This window comes from Pseudophryne corroboree, chromosome 2 (assembly GCF_028390025.1).
Source record: "Pseudophryne corroboree isolate aPseCor3 chromosome 2, aPseCor3.hap2, whole genome shotgun sequence".
Lineage (NCBI taxonomy): Eukaryota > Metazoa > Chordata > Amphibia > Anura > Myobatrachidae > Pseudophryne > Pseudophryne corroboree.
This window is the reverse complement of record NC_086445.1, coordinates 548008624-548020412: the sequence shown is the minus strand read 5'-3', so window position 1 is coordinate 548020412 and position 11789 is coordinate 548008624.

The following is an 11789-nucleotide window of genomic DNA, read 5'->3' as shown; positions in this document are numbered from 1 at the left end:
TTAATTAGGACTCTCTGTTATATTCTGGCTGAGTGCAATACACAGATGCTGGTGATAGTTCCAGAGTTCTTGAGTTCTGAGCTAGTCCCTGCCAGTTCCTGAGCTCCTGTCTAGCAGTGTCTGTCTAGCTGCTTCCAGTGTCGGTTCCAGTGTCGGTTCCAGTGTCGGTTCCAGTGTCGGTTCCAGTGTTGGATCCCGTGTCCTGCCGTGAAGCGTTCCTGTCCAGAAGTCCTGTGGCTTTGTCTGTGCCTGGTCGAGTGTCTGGCTTCTTGGTGTCCACCGGTCTGTCGTTTGGGATTCTGCGTGTCCTCCGGTTCTGAGAGTCTGTGTCGGCTGCATTGGGGGTTCCTGTCAGTTTGCCAGTATTTGTACCGGTTCCGTGTGTAGTGGCTTTGCCGCGTCCGTCGGCCTAGGCCGCAGTATTCTTTGGTTATATTTTGTTACTGGTGTTTTGCAGAGGGTTCTGCTTATGCTGTCACCGCCGGTACACAACAGTATTGTGTCGGCGTGTGGACAGCATTTCCTTTGTTGTTCTTTTCCTTTGGCGGCGTGCCGCACATATATTTAGTTTTAGGGTTGTTAGTAGCCCCTAGCCTTCTGTTTGCTTTAGTAAGAGGTCCCCTTGTTATTATCCTGTCTCGGTTCACGCCTTGTCTCACTATAAGACCTGGGGGCATTGAAGTTGGGTAGACCTAATCCGCCCTTCAAACGCGGCTGCCGTGGGCCCAAGAAACCATAGTCACTCAGGCGTGAACTGACCACACGGGTGAAACAGTGGAGGTAGGGTGCTAGGGGCTATTTCCACACCACACCTTATTTCAGCGTCACGTTCTGATGCTCTGGACTCACTACGCAACATCTCCCTTGTTCTGAGCACCAGGAACCTAACAATCACCTGCCACTTCACCCTGTGAAGCACCAGACACTGAGGCTGCAGCCACTGCAGGTGCTGCGCATGGGTGCTAGTAAACTGTGGGATGAGGTTAGTGCTATGAGGTAGATATTGAAGGGGCCGGGGGTGCTGTGAGATGTTTATTAAAGGTGCAAGGTGGTGCTGTGAGGTGGACATTGAAAGGAAGGGGGGGTGGCTGTGAGTTGGAAAGTAGAAGAGACAAAAAGGGCTTTCAGTGAATGCCAAGAGAAAGATGAGAGACATGAGACCGAACAATGCAGAAGAGCTGAAGGCCGCTATTGAAGCATCCCAGTCTTCCATAACACCTCAGCAGTGCCACAGGCTGATAGAATCCATGCCACGCCGCATTGAGGCAGTAATTCATGCAAAAGGGGCCCAAACCACGTACTGAGTACATATGCATGATTATACTTTTCAGAGGGCCGACATTTCTGTATTTAAAATCCTTTTTTTTTATTGATTTTATGTAATATTCTAATTTTCAGAGATTTTGGATTTGGGGTTTACTTAAGCTGTAAATCACAAACATCAAAATTATAATATATAAAGTCTTGCAACATCTCACTTTGCATGTAATGATTCTATATATTAGTTTCACCTTTTAAGTTGAATTACTGAAATAAATGAACTTTTGCACAATATTCTTATTTTCTGAGTTTCACCTGTATATAGGTTGCGTCTCCCATATAAGAAAAGCCAATATCCAAAATCCAAAATGTTTGGAGAATGACTGGGAAAGTGACACCTTTGCTTTCTGAGGGTTCAATGTATGTGTGTTTCATGCACAAAATTACTAAAATAATAAATTATTGTAAAAATAAATGACATTCAGGCTGTGTGCATAAGGTGTATGATGCATCCTAGTTGTACTCCATGACAGTACAGTTGATGATATCTACAAGCCTCCAAATTTTCTTTGAATAAAGTAATAAATGTCACATCCAATCTCTGGCTCTTGCCACCATACCCTCCAGCTTTAAAGACTCACTGTAACGAGTAAGCAAATCCAATACATAACATTAATATATATGAAATACTGTGCATTACTGAGATAAATATTGTACCTGAAATACAGTAAGTAGTGTGTTTATACATAACTGAATATATCCACTATTCTCTCTGACTGTTCTACAGCAGGTTGTCATTGTTAAAAGGGTGGTGATTACTGACAGCTAGATCAGGGGTTGGCACTGGCAGTTCCTGGCATAAGTGGCATGTAAGACTGTTTGGCTAACAACTGTCAGGACCTTCCCCAGGGCCAGCCACTTATGTTGCCTGATGATGCAGGCAGCAGTAGGCAGGGGCGGAACTACTGGCGCTGCAGCAGGTGGGAATTAAGGGGCCGGCCAGCGCCGCTGCATCGATCAGAAATCTGTTTACCCTGGCCCAAATTGCCTGACCATTTCCACAGGATACAATAGACAACGAGTAGGGAGCCGCCAGTATGTCCCTCTGAAGTCAGAGACAAGGGGTGGAGTCAGGAGTATGGTCAAGGCAGTGGGAAGGATGACAGTAGAGAATAGCTCTACAGCAGAATGCTATTAGGGCTTCCAGCATCTGTGTTCTGCAACTGGTAAGAAGATATGTAGGCATCACCTGGTGGGTCCATGCCGTCCAGGGCTGCCTCAGGTGGCACAGGGGATACATGCATCACCATAGTAAGGGCCAGACAGGGAGTCTCTCTCCCTGTCACCCTCTGCCTCCTCCAGTCACTGCATTCATCTATTACCATCTGCCTCTCCCATCACCCTCTGCAACTTTCTGTCAACCACTGCCTACCTGTCACCCTCTCCCCTTCATCTACAGGCTCCAGCTCCACCTGTGTGTTGGAAGAGCTGCTAAACTGCAAATCATTTTTTAAAATGATGACAGTTACATCCAACTCATTGATAACTTAAGAACTTGAAAATTTAAACCCGGCCAATGCCGGATACTTCAGCTAGTCTAGTATATAATAAAACAAACCATCAGCTATGACACTTCAATTTTATTTTTAATTATGTATACATATTTACTAAGGGTGATAGTTACAGGTGCAGTCTGCTCATGTCCTGTGTGTCAACACTTCACTCAAGATGGTGTACGATAACTGGGAAATTTCAGACTGACAGTAAAAAAACAAGCATCCAAGTGCCGCTCCCTAGCAAGTGGTATCCCTAGTCAGGTGCCTCAGGTGCCTAATGGGTAATTCACCACTGGTTACCTGCATAATTGAACTTTCATTCAGCAAGAAATCACCTAAACTGCCAAGCTACTCTAATCAGACTGTTATCATTTTGCCTGCAGTTGCCACCATCTTGACATTAGTAATAAATAAAGAAACTATATTTGCTGTGCATGTCTGCAATTTTGCATTCATAAATTACACTTATTGTGTAGTGCTTGACTACAACATGGCGCAAGACCTCAATAACTATAACCAGTCCATGGAGCACATATGGGTGATTTAGCTGCATTGGGATGAGTTGTTTAGAGCAGGGGCATTTCTAGAGAGGAGGAAGCCCGCGTGCAGGCTACGTCAGAGCCCCCCCCTCTCTAGCCGGTAGCAGATCTCTGGTAAAATGACACAGTGGCCATTTTCCCAGTGATTTTTCTACTGCGCATGCGCGAAACACCGGGAAAATGGCACCACAACATTTTCCCAATGATTTCTGGAGCACTGCTGCTGCACCACTGGACTCCGGAGGGTAAGTATTAAAAATAATGAGTGCAGGGTTTGCTGTGTGGGCCCCCTTGGACCCCGGGGGCCCGTGTTGACCATACACACCGCATCCATTATAAATACGCCAGTGGAGTAGAGACTAATTAATAACACTATTCTTTGCAATCTGCTGAGAGAAATTACTGTATATAATATCAACACAAAAGGTAATTACTATACTTAAGTTATTCTGTTATATATGTTTAACTGCAACTTTTTGCTTAAAGAAGCAAGCTGCCAGCCTTACTGTACATGTGTTATGGAGAGTTTATGGTATAACCTACAGCACATAACCAGTGGCAGCACTGCTGAGCTCAGGGAGGGACAGACCTTCCATACAATGCAAGAGACTGTCGTGTGTGTTATGCAGAGCTGTTCCATCTCTGAAGAAAAATAAGTACTGAGAAACACAATAGAAATTGAAGCATATGTAAGGGAAAAGCTACATTGCCTGTTTTAAGCTGATCATGCTTGATTCTGTGGGGGAGGCAGCTTGCATCATGAATAGGCATTTGTATCTGCTTCCACCCACCCACTGGCTTACGATTGGCTGACACTCATCAAAGCTGACAAAAAGGCAGTTTTGTTGCGTTGTGATCCAAGAGTGAACATTTCCAAGTTCGGGGGATTGAGGAAAGGGGGGGGTGGGGGGGAATAAAATAAAAATGGTATTGAAAATAAATGCAAGCTAGTAACAGAAGGCACCAGATTGTTCCTCAGAAGCTGAAACTAGAGTTTGTGTTTCAATGTGCTGTGAAATAATATATAGTAACTTCTGAATTGGCAGTTTACTAACACTGTTGCTGTCTATCAAGTTTTAAATAGTATTTGATTACTGTATATATGGCTGATACATTCTACAGCAAAAAGAGATAGAAGGACCAGAATGTAATGAGGATGAAATAAAGAAAAACATGTGCTACACTTGGCACTGCAAATGTAACCATTAGTGGTATCAAATGAGACATATCTATTGGGGGCTATTTACTAAGCCTTGGACTGAGATAAAGTGAATGGAGATAAAGTACCAGCCAATCAGCTCCTGATTGGCTGGTACTTTATCTCCATCCACTTTATCACCATCCAAAACTTATCAAACATGCTGTGGCTGATGGGGGTCTGCAAGCGACATCGCAAGACCTGTTCTGCACATGCACCTGTGCAGACCCCCAAACATTGTATTTATACTCAAACCATTGAATTTGCATACAATATATGAATTAGGCCCTCTGTTCATGCCCAGATTATAATATTGTACAGAGAACATCACAGTGACCGACATAATAATAATAATAATAATAATAAAACATACTACATAAGTTTAGATCTGCATAAAATACAGAAACCAAGAATATAATTCAAAGGTGAGACAGCCATTTTGGTTCATCAGTTCCAAGGATGATCATCTTACCCCTGAAGGATCCAGATGAGGCAGCCATTTTAATTGCACTACATAGGACCTCACTGGGCAGAATCGGCAATGCCTGGAATCAGAGCCGGCCCTAGCTAATTTGATGCCCTAGGCAAAATTTTGTCTGGTGCCCCCTAGCTCCGCCGCTAGTTCTGCATCTGTACCTGCAACGCTCAGGTAGTGGGGCTCACCGGGGGGTTACCCTGTGGGCCAGTTCAACTCTGCACAATGCCACACAGTAATGACCATAATACATATAATTCCACACAGTAAAGGAACCTTACACATATGCCCCACATTAGTAATGCCCATAATACACATAATGCCACACAGCAATGCACCTTACACATATGCCCCACATTAGTAATGCCCATAATACACATATAATGCCACACAGTAATGCACCTTACACATATGCCCCACATTAGTAATGCCCATAATACACATATACTGCCACACTTGCTGGTTATACAAAAAGATCAGTATCAAACATGTAGAAACTGTCCATTCTCTTCACTATTCAGTGTGTTTGCTGGTGTCTGTACGTTAACTGCATGCCCTTTACTTTATGCTGTGGGAGCTAAATGCTCTGCCCTCCAGTCTGATGTGTCCGAAAGTCACGCTGCACTGATGTTTAGAAATAGCACAACGCAACTTACTGACCACGTTACAGTGCTAGAAGGCAGGGGAATTTTACGGTATGGACTGACTAGGAAATAAAGTGTGGGGAGAACACTGCCCATGTTATGTCCCTGCAGACACCTGGGGTTTGCACAGGGATAAGGGACACACACAGGATGGCAGGGTCCCCCTCCCCCATGTGCACAAGCAGTATAGGTGATGTCAGGTTTCTGTGAAGCAGTCTTCCAAAATACACATGTGTTATCATAAGAAGCCATCCAGTAATAACCTTATATAGTCAGTAAAAATGTCACAGGTCCAGGAATTGCATTTACTGGGCTTCTGCTGTCTGTCTGAGGTCTCACAAGTCAGGGGCATTCAAGCATGTCAGAGGAAGTTTAAGGCACAGTGTGCATTTTTTTTGACAAATGTAAACAGCAGTGTATACAAGTACTGATTGAATACATTTGGAAAGTAACAGTTAGTTTGCGGACTGTCCCTCTCAGCATGAGATACTGCAGGGACATGCTTGGATGCCCCTTGACATGCTTGAATGCCCTAGGCAAATTCCTAGCCTGCCTATAGCTAAGGCCGCTCTGCCTGGAATTAATGACTCATTAATGACTGTTCAGGTCATCCCTAACCAGCTTGATTACTCAAAAGCAGTTCTAACGGTATCCGGACTCTGGGTCGACACCACTTAGGTTGACACCCATTAGGTCGACACCCATTGGTCGACAGTGACTAGGTAGACACTAGAAATAGGTCGACACTGCCATTATGTCGACATGAACAAGGTAGACATGCAAATAGGTCGACGTGAGTTGTTTTTTATTGTTTTTTTGAACTTTTTCATACTTTACGATCCACGTGGACTACGACTGGGAATGGTAACCTGTGACGAGCACAGTGGTAGCGGAGCAAGGCACCTTGCCCGAAGCTCGCTCGCCATGCAAGGGGACAGTGCACTAATTGGGGTTCCTGGTCACTTCACGAAGAAAACGACACCAAAAAAACATGAAAACTCATGTCGACCTTTTTCATGTCGACCTTGTTTATGTAGACCTAATGGCCATGTCAACCTATTTCTAGTGTCGACCTAGCCACTGTAGACCAATAGATGTCGACCTAATGGGTGTCGACCTAGACACTGTCGACCCTGAGTCCCATACCTATTCTAACATAGACTGGAAGAATGTTTTGTGTTATTATCTCACCGTAGGATGAGGCATACATTAGAGGGTATATGGCATTGCAAAATGCTATGGTATCTCTTTTGATTTAGGCTGCCATTCACTCTGTGTAAGAGCCTTATACCATTATGTTTCCTCCTCCATATTTGCAATTGTTGTCACAGTGGTATGTTTACTAAAATTAATGAAAGATTTTTGGATTTATCGATCCATATCAGTAGCGGATCTTGCCACGGGCAAGCAGGACTTTTGCCCGGGGCGCCGGAAGGCGCCGCACCAGGGCAAGATCCGCTGCTGCTGTGCCCCCTGCTGCCCGCTGTCCCCGCTGCCCCGCTGTGAAGGGAAATTTCCCTTCGTGGGCTACCCGCTGTGAAGGGAAACTAGACGCTATGCGTCTAGTTTCCCTTCGTGGAGAGGACCTTTTCTGTAATGATGTGCGGTACGCGTTGACGTCATCGCGCACCGCACAGCAAAGGTCCTCTCCACGAAGGGAACTAGGCGCATAGCGTCTAGTTTTCCTTCATGGAGAGGACCTTTGCTGTGCGCGATGACATCATTGCGCACCGCACATCGTTTCAGCGGCGCTACTACTGTACAGGGGGCGTAACTGACCACGCCCCCTGTATGAAGCCACGCCCCCTATGGCCGCCCGGGGCGCTCAAAGACCCTGAGCCGGCCCTGATCCATATGATAAGACCTTCTTCACGTTTTCAGTAGTCAACTGGCGGTGCTTAATGGCCCAGGCATGCTGTATAACAATTATAGGTTCTCAATCTATTACTTGTTTGAGGAAAAAGGCCTTTATTTAAAACTCTAAAATGTATTTTTCAGATTTTGCTAGACAATTTTTTTTTTAACCTCTAGAGAGGGGTGTAGCCAGAACTTTGTGGGTCGTTATACTTCTAGAAAGACACCGCTTCGCAGCAGTTGTTCATTTTATGCCCCATAACACTGTAATGCCCTAGTTCATTTTCTGAAGCATACTAGTGCCTTAGTTAATGTTATGCCCAATAATAGTGCCCTAGTTTATTTTCCGAATCATAGTAGTTCCCTAATTTGTCACATTGTAGGTCTGCCAGTAAACATTATGCCACACAGTGCCCCCTAGTTAAAATTATAGTGCCTCCACTTCATATTGTGCCACATACAGTGCCCCTGTTCATATTATGTAACTTATAATGCCTTCCAGTTCATTTTATACAACATTACAATAGTGATGAGCGGGTTCGGTTCCTCGGAATCCGAACCCGCCCGAACTTCACCCTTTTTTGCACGGGTCCGAGCAGACTCGGATCCTCCCGCCTTGCTCGGTTAACCCGAGCGTGCCCGAACGTCATCATCCCGCTGTCGGATTCTCGCGAGACTCGGATTCTATATAAGGAGCCGCGCGTCGCCGCCATTTTCACACGTGCATTGAGATTGATAGGGAGAGGACGTGGCTGGCGTCCTCTCCGTTATAGTAGAACTTAGTTAGTTATAAATTGTGGGGAGGATTGGGGACGGGGAGCAGCTGTTAGGGAGTACAGTGCAGGGTTTTGAGTTTAATCCGTTGTTTCTCTGCCTGAAAAAAAACGCTCCACCAATCCATATCTGTGCTCACTCAGTGTGCTGCACTGCTGCATGATATATCTGTGCTGAGTGCACTGCTCACACTGCCTAATTGTGGGGACTGGGGAGCAGGTATAGCAGGAGTACAGTCAGTGCACACTGCACAGTTTTGCTGACAGTGACCACCAGTCCAGTATACGTTTGTCTGCCTGAAAAACACTGTGGTGTTTTTTTTTTTCTTTCTTTATACTAGTTTACCAGTCTGCTGACACTGTCCACCAGGTCCGTTATACAGTATATTATATTTATATATAAGCACTTAAGCAGCAGTACGGTAGGCCACGGCTGTACCTACCTCTGTGTCGACTCGTCACTCGTCGTCCATAAGTATAAGTAATACTATCCATCCATCTACATTGTATACCTGTGGTGTTTTTTTTTTCTTTCTTCATACTAGTTTAGCAGTCTGCTGCTGACACTGTCCACCAGGTCCGTTATACAGTATATTATATTTATATATAAGCACTTAAGCAGCAGTACGGTAGGCCACGGCTATACCTACCTCTGTGTCGACTCGTCACTCGTCGTCCATAAGTATAAGTAATACTATCCATCCATCTACATTGTATACCTGTGGTGTGTTTTTTTTCTTTCTTCATACTAGTTTAGCAGTCTGCTGCTGACACTGTCCACCAGGTCCGTTATACAGTATATTATATTTATATATAAGCACTAAGCAGCAGTACGGTAGGCCACGGCTGTACCTACCTCTGTGTCGTCACTCGTCGTCCATAAGTATAAGTAATACTATACTATCCATCCATCTACATTGTATACCTGTGGTGGCTTTTAGTTGTGCGCAAAATATGGAGAACAAAAATGTGGAGGTTAAAAAAATAGGGAAAGATCAAGATCCACTTCCACCTCGTGCTGAAGCTGCTGCCACTAGTCATGGCCGAGACGATGAAATGCCATCAACGTCGTCTGCCAAGGCCGATGCCCAATGTCATAGTACAGAGCATGTAAAATCCAAAACACAAAAGATCAGTAAAAAAATGACCCAAAAATCAAAATTAAAAGCGTCTGAGGAGAAGCGTAAACTTGCCAATATGCCATTTACGACACGGAGTGGCAAGGAACGGCTGAGGCCCTGGCCTATGTTCATGGCTAGTGGTTCAGCTTCACATGAGGATGGAAGCACTCATCCTCTCGCTAGAAAAAAGAAAAGACTTGCGGCAAAAGCACAGCAAAGAACTGTGCGTTCTTCGAAATCCCAAATCCCAAAAGAGAGTCCAATTGTGTCGGTTGCGATGCCTGACCTTCCCAACACTGGACGGGAAGAGCATGCGCCTTCCACCATTTGCACGCCCCCTGCAAGTGTTGAAAGGAGCACCCGCAGTCCAGTTCCTGATAGTGAAATTGAAGATGTCAGTGTTGAAGTACACCAGGATGAGGATATGGGTGTTGCTTGGGCTGGGGAGGAAATTGACAAGGAGGATTCTGATGGTGAGGTGGTTTGTTTAAGTCAGGCACCCGGGGAGACACCTGTTGTCCGTGGGAGGAATATGGCCATTGACATGCCTGGTGAAAATACCAAAAAAATCAGCTCTTCAGTTTGGAAGTATTTCAACAGAAATGCGGACAACAGGTGTCAAGCCGTGTGTTGCCTTTGTCAAGCTGTAATAAGTAGGGGTAAGGACGTTAACCACCTCGGAACATCCTCCCTTATACGTCACCTGCAGCGCATTCATAATAAGTCAGTGACAAGTTCAAAAACTTTGGGCGACAGCGGAAGCAGTCCACTGACCAGTAAATCCCTTCCTCTTGTAACCAAGCTCGCGCAAACCACACCACCAACTCCCTCAGTGTCAATTTCCTCCTTACCCAGGAAAGCCAATAGTCCTGCAGGCCATGTCACTGGCAAGTCTGACGAGTCCTCTCCTGCCTGGGATTCCTCCGATGCATCCTTGAGTGTAACGCCTACTGCTGCTGGTGCTGCTGTTGTTGCTGCTGGGAGTCGATCGTCATCCCAGAGGGGAAGTCGGAAGACCACTTGTACTACTTCCAGTAAGCAATTGACTGTCCAACAGTCCTTTGCGAGGAAGATGAAATATCACAGCAGTCATCCTGCTGCAAAGCGGATAACTGAGGCCTTGACAACTATGTTGGTGTTAGACGTGCGTCCGGTATCCGCCGTTAGTTCACAGGGAACTAGACAATTTATTGAGGCAGTGTGCCTCCGTTACCAAATACCATCTAGGTTCCACTTCTCTAGGCAGGCGATACCGAGAATGTACACGGACGTCAGAAAAAGACTCACCAGTGTCCTAAAAAATGCAGTTGTACCCAATGTCCACTTAACCACGGACATGTGGACAAGTGGAGCAGGGCAGACTCAGGACTACATGACTGTGACAGCCCACTGGGTAGATGTATTGCCTCCCGCTGCAAGAACAGCAGCGACGGCACCAGTAGCAGGATCTCGCAAACGCCAACTCGTTCCTAGGCAGGCTACGCTTTGTATCACCGCTTTCCAGAAGAGGCACACAGCTGAAAATCTCTTACGGCAACTGAGGAAGATCATCGCAGAATGGCTTACCCCAATTGGACTCTACTGGGGATTTGTGGCATCGGACAACGCCAGCAATATTGTGCGCGCATTAAATCTGGGCAAATTCCAGCACGTCCCATATTTTGCACATACCTTGAATTTGGTGGTGCAGAATTATTTAAAAAACGAAAGGGGCGTGCAAGAGATGCTGTCGGTGGCCCGAAGAATTGTGGGCCACTTTCGGCGTGCAGGCACCGCGTACAGAAGACTGGAGCACCACCAAAAAAACCTGAACCTGCCCTGCCATCATCTGAAGCAAGAGGTGGTAACGAGGTGGAATTCAACCCTCTATATGCTTCAGAGGATGGAGGAGCAGCAAAAGGCCATTCAAGCCTATACATCTGCCCACGATATAGGCAAAGGAGGGGGAATGCACCTGACTCAAGCGCAGTGGAGAATGATTTCAACGTTGTGCAAGGTTCTGCTGCCCTTTGAACTTGCCACACGTGAAGTCAGTTCAGACACTGCCAGCCTGAGTCAGGTCATTCCCCTCATCAGGCTTTTGCAGAAGAAGCTGGAGGCATTGAAGGAGGAGCTAAAACAGAGCGATTCCGCTAGGCATGTGGGACTTGTGGATGGAGCCCTTCATTCGCTTAACCAGGATTCACGTGTGGTCAATCTGTTGAAATCAGAGCACTACATTTTGGCCACCGTGCTCGATCCTAGATTTAAAACCTACGTTGGATCTCTCTTTCCGGCAGACACAAGTCTGCAGGGGTTCAAGAACTGCTGGTGAGAAAATTGTCAAGTCAAGCGGAACGCGACCTGTCAACATCTCCTCCTTCACATTC